This window comes from Orycteropus afer, unplaced genomic scaffold (genome assembly GCF_000298275.1).
Source record: "Orycteropus afer afer isolate SDZICR_OR568_19922 unplaced genomic scaffold, OryAfe1.0 scaffold00044, whole genome shotgun sequence".
In the NCBI taxonomy this organism is placed as follows: domain Eukaryota; kingdom Metazoa; phylum Chordata; class Mammalia; order Tubulidentata; family Orycteropodidae; genus Orycteropus; species Orycteropus afer.
Window position 1 is genome coordinate 14,654,565 of NW_006921631.1, and position 7,237 is coordinate 14,661,801.

At 38.0% G+C, this 7,237-nt stretch overlaps 1 protein-coding gene across 1 annotated transcript in view; it reads right to left on the minus strand.

Annotated features, from left to right (window-relative positions):
• The window catches only part of UHMK1 (U2AF homology motif kinase 1), a 51,946-nt gene that overhangs the window by 10,949 nt on the left and 33,760 nt on the right, over positions 1–7,237 (minus strand). The window lies entirely within an intron of this gene.

Below are 7,237 nucleotides of genomic sequence, written 5' to 3' on the forward strand. Positions count from 1 at the left end.
TAGGATTGCCCAACCTTCCTTCCGAGGAGTGGCTGGTGGGTTTGAACCGCCAGCCTTCTGGTTAGCAGTCAAGTGCTTTAGCCACTATGCTATGATTTATTGAATCATTCACCTACAAAGAATGTAAGTGTTAATTATGAGTAAATGGTTCAATAAGTTTTGATATGTACCTATGATATACACCTATTCCTCTCTTATTGACATGGTTAGGTTCTAAAGACCAAGTTGTTATGAGAAAACTGGCATTACACAAAGATGGAGGATAACCACATTAGATCACAAAATTGAGGATTACTACTACATCATTACATAACTGTCAAACCACATCTTTACGTAACTGTCAAATTATATCATTATGTAACTGTCAAATCATTGAGAATCATGACCCAGGCAAGTCAACATATAACCAACCTGAACCATCACAGCCAGCATTACTTTTCTCTTATATCTTGGTGTTTGTTACTGGCAGATATATGTAATTAATAAGCAAGACAGTTGGAAAGCAGATTCTTTACTCTTGTTGTAAAGGCAAAATGTTGGATCATAAGAGTTACTAAGTGAAGAGTAGGTGTAATACACTGTGATTTAAAATGCTTTTGATTACTAAATGCAACAGGGGAAATGATCCAAACTCTGTAACATTAAGTGACAAAAAGCTAGACACAGATTTATGATGACCCAATTGGTGAGGAGGAAGAAGAGGAGAAAAAGAGGAAAGGAGACAAGTAGGAGGAGGAAGAACGGGAGAAAGAAGAGAAGGAAGGAGAGGAAGAAGGGAGTAGTGGGATGATATTTTAACCTCTAGAGCAACTAGATAGCAAAATCAAAAACCCATGGATAACATCTACAACAAAATTAGGTTACATGGTATCCTCAGTAAGCCATAATACACATGATCCTATGAACAAATCATCAATAGCAGTAAGACTTCCACCATATTAGCATCTATGTGGGAGGAAGCAACAATTGATCTGATGAACTACAGAGTATGTAACAGAAAATACAACCAGCCAATTTAAGAAAAGCAGCTGAAACTAAGACGGATTACATACATTCTAGTATGTTGAATGCAAGGGGTCCTCTGAAGAGGCTAAAGTAGTTTAAGCACTGAAGCTCAAACCAAACTCATGGCCATCAAGTGGTTTCTGACTCATAGCAACCTGCACTGGGTTACTGAAGCTGTAAATCTTTACTGAAGTAGACTGCCCCATCTTCCTTTCATGGAGTGGCTGATGGGTTTGACCCTCCAACCTTCTGGTTAGCAGTCAAATGCCTTAAGTACTATGCCACCAGAGCTCCTTAAGCACTACCCCCTCTCAAAACTAACCAGCCAAACCACCTCTCAAAACTAACCAGTCAAAGCTCCCTAGAAGGCAAATTCCCACAAAGAGAGTGATTCTTAGGAATAGAATAAAAATTTAGCAGGATGGAGTTAATAAAGATTTAAAAGAGGGAGAGAGAAGGTCCAGAAAAAAGCCGGGGGAGTGGGGCAGAGCTAGGAGATCTCAGAAAAAAGCTGTTAAAACATTTTAAACTTTGGATTAAAACAACAGAAGATGGAGCCCTGTGAAATTAAAAAAGCCATCTTCCTTCTAAAAGGTCAGGAAAACTGATTTCACATGAAATTGAGCAAAAATGAAAACACTGTAACAAAGCTGTTATACAAAAGAAACTGAATTGCAAAATTAACAACTCTTCAGACAATGATTGCATGCCAGGAAGACAAGCTTGTAACACAGATGAATGCTATAACCTAATTTTTCAAAACAAGCTAAATACATTTTTTAAAAATTATACAAGGTTAGAAAGGACAATATAAATTAAAATGAGAAAATCTCAAAAATGAGCAAGAAAACTCAGGAAAGGATTAAAAAGAAAAGAAAAAAAAAGGAATTTTGTTAGAGTAAGCAAAAAGGAACAGATGAATTACAACAGATAGTATCTTAACAAGAAATAGAAAGGAGAAAGGAGAAAATTTTTAAACACCAAAAGGAAGTTAACAAAGGAGATAAAGGGCTTTAAGAAGGTAGAGGACCAAGATGGTATACTAGGCAGATATACTATCAAGACCTTCTATAATAAGGCAGCCCTGGTGGCATAGCACCTAAGGCATTTGCCTGCCAACCAGAAGGCTAGAGGTTCAAACCCATCACCACTCCTCAGAAGGAAGACTGGGCAATCTACTTCTGTAGTGATATTGCCTCAGAAACCCAAGGAGGGGTCACTATGAGTCAGATCCAACTCTAAGGCAGTTGAGTTTGTTTTTTTTTTTTTTTTTTTGGTTTTCTGTAATAAAGACCTGAGAAACGAAATAAAATGGATATGGATGACATTCGTAGAACCAAGAGTTTCAAAGGAAAGGATAAAGTAGTAGATTAAATACCAATTAGAGGAAGAAACTGAAAGAAAACAGTGAACAAGGAGGCATATGGAGCAATGATTTCACAAGTGCTCTGGCACAGTGCATCCATTTTGAAGTACTGCAAGCAGTGTCCCTTTCAGGGAAAGAACCAGATAACCACCAGCCTTGCTCACCAAGGATTGCACTGGCACTCACCTCAGTGATCAGCGACCAGACAGGTGTGATCTCCCCCCTTACCCAGTGCAGTCTCCTGACCCCAATCCACCTAGGAGATGGTCAAAATCCCTGACAGCCAGTGTTGTGGGCAACATTTTCTTTCTTGTTAATTCTTCTTCTCTCCTTTTTCTCTTCCTCTTCCTTGATCATTCCCTTTTTCTGTTGATTCCCCACTGCCTTTATACTCAGCAATGCCCACCTCTGCCATTCCACAGTTGGTGGTGTATGCTCTTGGAGAGTAAGTGCTATGTTTATGCTGCAGCTATGTTTGGTGGCTGACATGTGCACCAGTACAATCATTTTTCTCTTTTATTTCTTTTTTCTTTCTTCTTAGCTCTTTCCTCTCCCCACCTCTGTGGTGCAGTGAATTACTTAATATGGCCTTTCTAGCTCTGGTCTTTCTGATTCTACCAGGTAACTAGTGGAGACTAGTGGCCTATGGCCCACCAAAGGGACTGGATAGCTTACTAACTCATTGCCATGAAGTTGGATCCGACTCTTGGGTTTCTGAGGCAGTAGCACTACGGAAGTAGAATGCCCAAACTTCCTTCCGAGGAGTGACTGGTGGGTTTGAACTGCCAGCCTTCTGGTTAGCAGTCAAATGCCTTAGGCACTACGTTACCAGAGCTCCTTGATAGTTTGCTAGTAATGTAAATAAGGTGCATGGTACCCTTTCAGGGAAAGGACCATGCAAATAAGGTATATGAAACCCTAAGATGGAGATTGGTCAGTTTTGCCATCCTGGTAGGCTTAAAACGAGCCATCCCAGAGGCAGAAAGGGGGGAATCTCACTACCATCAAGAAAGAAGATCCAGGAGTAGAGCATGTCCTCTGAACCCAAGATCCCTGCACTGAACTTCCTCAATCCAGAAGACAGTGTGCTGGGTGAACCAAACCAACACACAATCAACAAATAAATAAAATACTACCACAATGTCTTGGAGACTACAGACATCACACGGGTGGTAGGGGGAGGACAAGATGGTTCAAGCAAGTACAATACAGGGCCAGAAAATATCCAGAGGAAACAATGCCATTGGAACTACCTAATAAGGAATTTCAAAGAACTAAACTTAGGTCCATGCAAAGGATTAAAAAAGAGATCAAGGAAATGACAGACACAATCAAGGAAAATATAGCCAAAACTCTAGAAGAATTCAGGAAAACACAAGAACAAAATGGCAAAATAAACAGAAAATTAGAAACCATACAAAAACAGCAAACAGAAATCCAGAAAATCAATACTAAAATTTCAGAAATAGATAATGCATTGGAAGGGCAAAGGAGTAGAATTCAATAAATCAAAGATAAAATTAGCAAAACTGAAGACAAATCTCTTAATACTAATCTGTTAGTAGAACAATCAGAAAAAGGAACAAAAAAGAAGAAAGCTTAGGAATTATGTGAAACACCATAAAGAAGAATAATCTCTGTGTGATCAGCATTCCAGAACAGGGAAAAAAAAAAAGTACTGAGAAAAATGTAGATTTTTTTTTTGGAAGAAAATGTACCTAATACCATGAAAACTGATAAGATCTGCATTCAAGAAACTCAACAAACCCCAAACAGTATAGACTCTGAAAGAAAATCACCAATACATATCATAGTCAAACTTTCCAAAACCAAAGACAAATAAAGAATCTTAAAAGCAGCTTGGGGAAAACGAAGTTACTTATAAAGGAGAACCAATAAAAGTAAGCTCTGATTTTGTGGCAGAAACCATGAAGGAAAGAAGGCAATGGGATGACAGGTATAAAACTCTAATGGAAAAATATTGCCAACCAAGAATTATATATCCAGCAACTGACCCTCAAATACTGTGGAAGAATTAGGACATTTCCAAATAAACAGAAACTAAGAGAATTTGTAAAAACCAGACCAATCTTGTAACAAATGCTAAAAGAAGTCCTTTGGACAGAGGACAAACAATGGCAGACAATAACCAGAGATTTAAATACACAATAATATAACATCATCTGACAATCAACCTAAACACAGAAGTATCAAAAATAAACCTACAACATGGAAAATAAGGAACCAAACTCATCTATTTATAAATGATGACAACTACAAAGCATAAAGAGGGAATAAATGGTGTAATTACAGAACTTCCAAATGGAAAGGAAGTTAAAACAATATCAAGACAGAACAAACAGTTTTAAACTTGGGAAGATAATAAAAATTACAGAGTAATCTCAAAGAATATTAATAAAACTTCTCACCAAAATGAAAAAGAAGAAAACCCTAAAGACTCAGTAAACACTAAAGTGACAGTAACAAAGGAAATAAGAAAATCTGTATGATAAAAAGAAAATGAAATGCAGCACAGAAAAATATATGGAACAAAGAAATCATCAATGCCATAAGCACGCAAAGGCAAAATGACAGAAGTAAATTTTTTAACTACAACACATCAGTCAAGAGAAGCTGGATAAGAAAATATGACCCATCAATATTCTCTTTATAAGAGACACATCTTAAGCACAAAGAAAAAATAAGCTAAAAATCAAAGGGTGAAAACATGTATCAAGCAATGGCAACCAAAATTTAACAGGAATGGCAATATCAATTTCTGATAAAATAGACTTAGAGGTAAAAATCATCCAGTAGGAAAACATAACCATAATAAATATCTATGCACCCAATGAAAGAGACTCAAAATACATAAATCAAACTTTAATAGAATTGACAAGAGCAACAAACAACTCCACAATTACAGCTGTTGTTGTTATGTGCTGTCAAGTTGTCTCTGACTCATAACAACCCTATGCACAGCAGAATGAAACAATGCCCGGTTCTGTGCCCGCCTCACGATCCTGACCACACCTGAGCCTATTACTGCAGCTACCGTGTCAATCCATCTTGTCGAGGGCCTTCCCCTCCTTCATTGACCCTCCACTTTACCAAGCATGACATCCTTTTCCAGAGAATGGTCCCTTCTGACAACATGACCAAAGTAGTTGTTGTTGTTATGTGCCGTCGAGTCGGCCCCGACTCCTAGCGACCCCTCCTTGGGTTTCCGAGGCAGTGTCACTATGGAAGTAGGATTGCCCAACCTTCCTTCCGAGGAGTGGCTGGTGGGTTTGAACCGCCAGCCATCTGGTTAGCAGGCAAGTGTCTTAGCCACTATGCTACCAGATGAGACTTTAATACACCACTTTCAATGAAGGACAGAACTAGAAAGAAACTCAACAAAGATACAAAAGATCTAAACAACACAATCAACCAACTAGACCTCACAGACACGTATAGAACACTTCCCCAATAAAAGCATAAAATATTTTTTTTCCAGTACCTGTGGAATATTCTCCAGAATAGACCATATGTTACACCAGAAAGTAAGCCTCAATAATTTGAAAGCATCCTAATACTACAAAGCATCTTCTCAGACCACAAAGCTATAAAATTAGTTTCAACAACAGAAAGACCAAGGAGGGGGAAAAAAATTAAATACATGGAAACTGAATAACACCTTGCTTAAAAACTACTGGGTAATAAAAGAAATAAAAAATAAAAAATAAATTCCTTGAATCAAGTAAGAGTTAAAACACAATAAAATCTTCGGGGCATAGCAAAAGCGGTGTCCAGAGCACAATTTATAGCAACAAAAGAACATATCAAAAAAGAAGAAAGAACATATTAACCCAACATCTCTAACAATTAGAAAAAGAACAGGGGGAAGAAAAAAAACTTATAATCACCAGAGGAAATGAAATAATGATTCGAGCAGAAATAAATGAATTAGAAAACAGAAAAACATGGAAAGAATCAACAAGACCAGAAGTTGGTTCTTTGAAAGGATTAATAAAATTGACAAACTACTGGCACATTTAACACAGGAAAAGAGGCAAAACACATGAATAAGAAATGAAATAGATGATATCACAGCAAAACCAAACGAAATAAAAAGAATAACAACAAAATACTACAAAAACAACAAATTTGAAAACCTGGAAAGAAATGAACAAAGCCCTAGAAACATGCTACCTACCTAAACTAACACAATCTAAGGTAGAAAACTGAACGGATCCATCACAAGAGAGGAAACTAACAGATCATTTAAAACAACAAAAACTCCCAACAAAACAAAAAAAGTACTGGTCCAGACAGTTTCACCGGCAAGTCTACCAAACATTCAGAGAAAAGCTGTTACCGATTCTACCCAAGCTATTCTAGAACATAAAAAGGATGGAATAGTCCCAAATTCATTCTACAAAATGAGCATAACCTTTACATGAAAGTCACACAAAACCAAAACCCAAACTCACTGCCATCAAGTAAATTCCAACTCATGGTGATCCTATAGGACAGAGCAAGGTTTCCAAACCATAGGGTTCCCAAGGCTATAAATTGCTACTGAAATAAACTGCCTTATCTTTTTTGTGCAGAGAGGCTGCTGGGTTCAAACTGCTGACCTTTTGGTTAGCAGGTGAATGCTTTCACCACTTGCAAAAACGGCAAGGAGGCCACATGTTCTGACCTCTAATCCCACAAGAGGAAGACAGGATTACCAGCAGTAATCCAAGGCCTATTCCTACAAGGCCAGACATGCTGCCTCCCTCCAGCCCTTTCTCCAACCATTCCTCCCAAAGCACCACCGCCTCTCTCCTGGGTTCGATAATTTGCTGCAGTGGCCACACAGAACTCACAGATATGGGG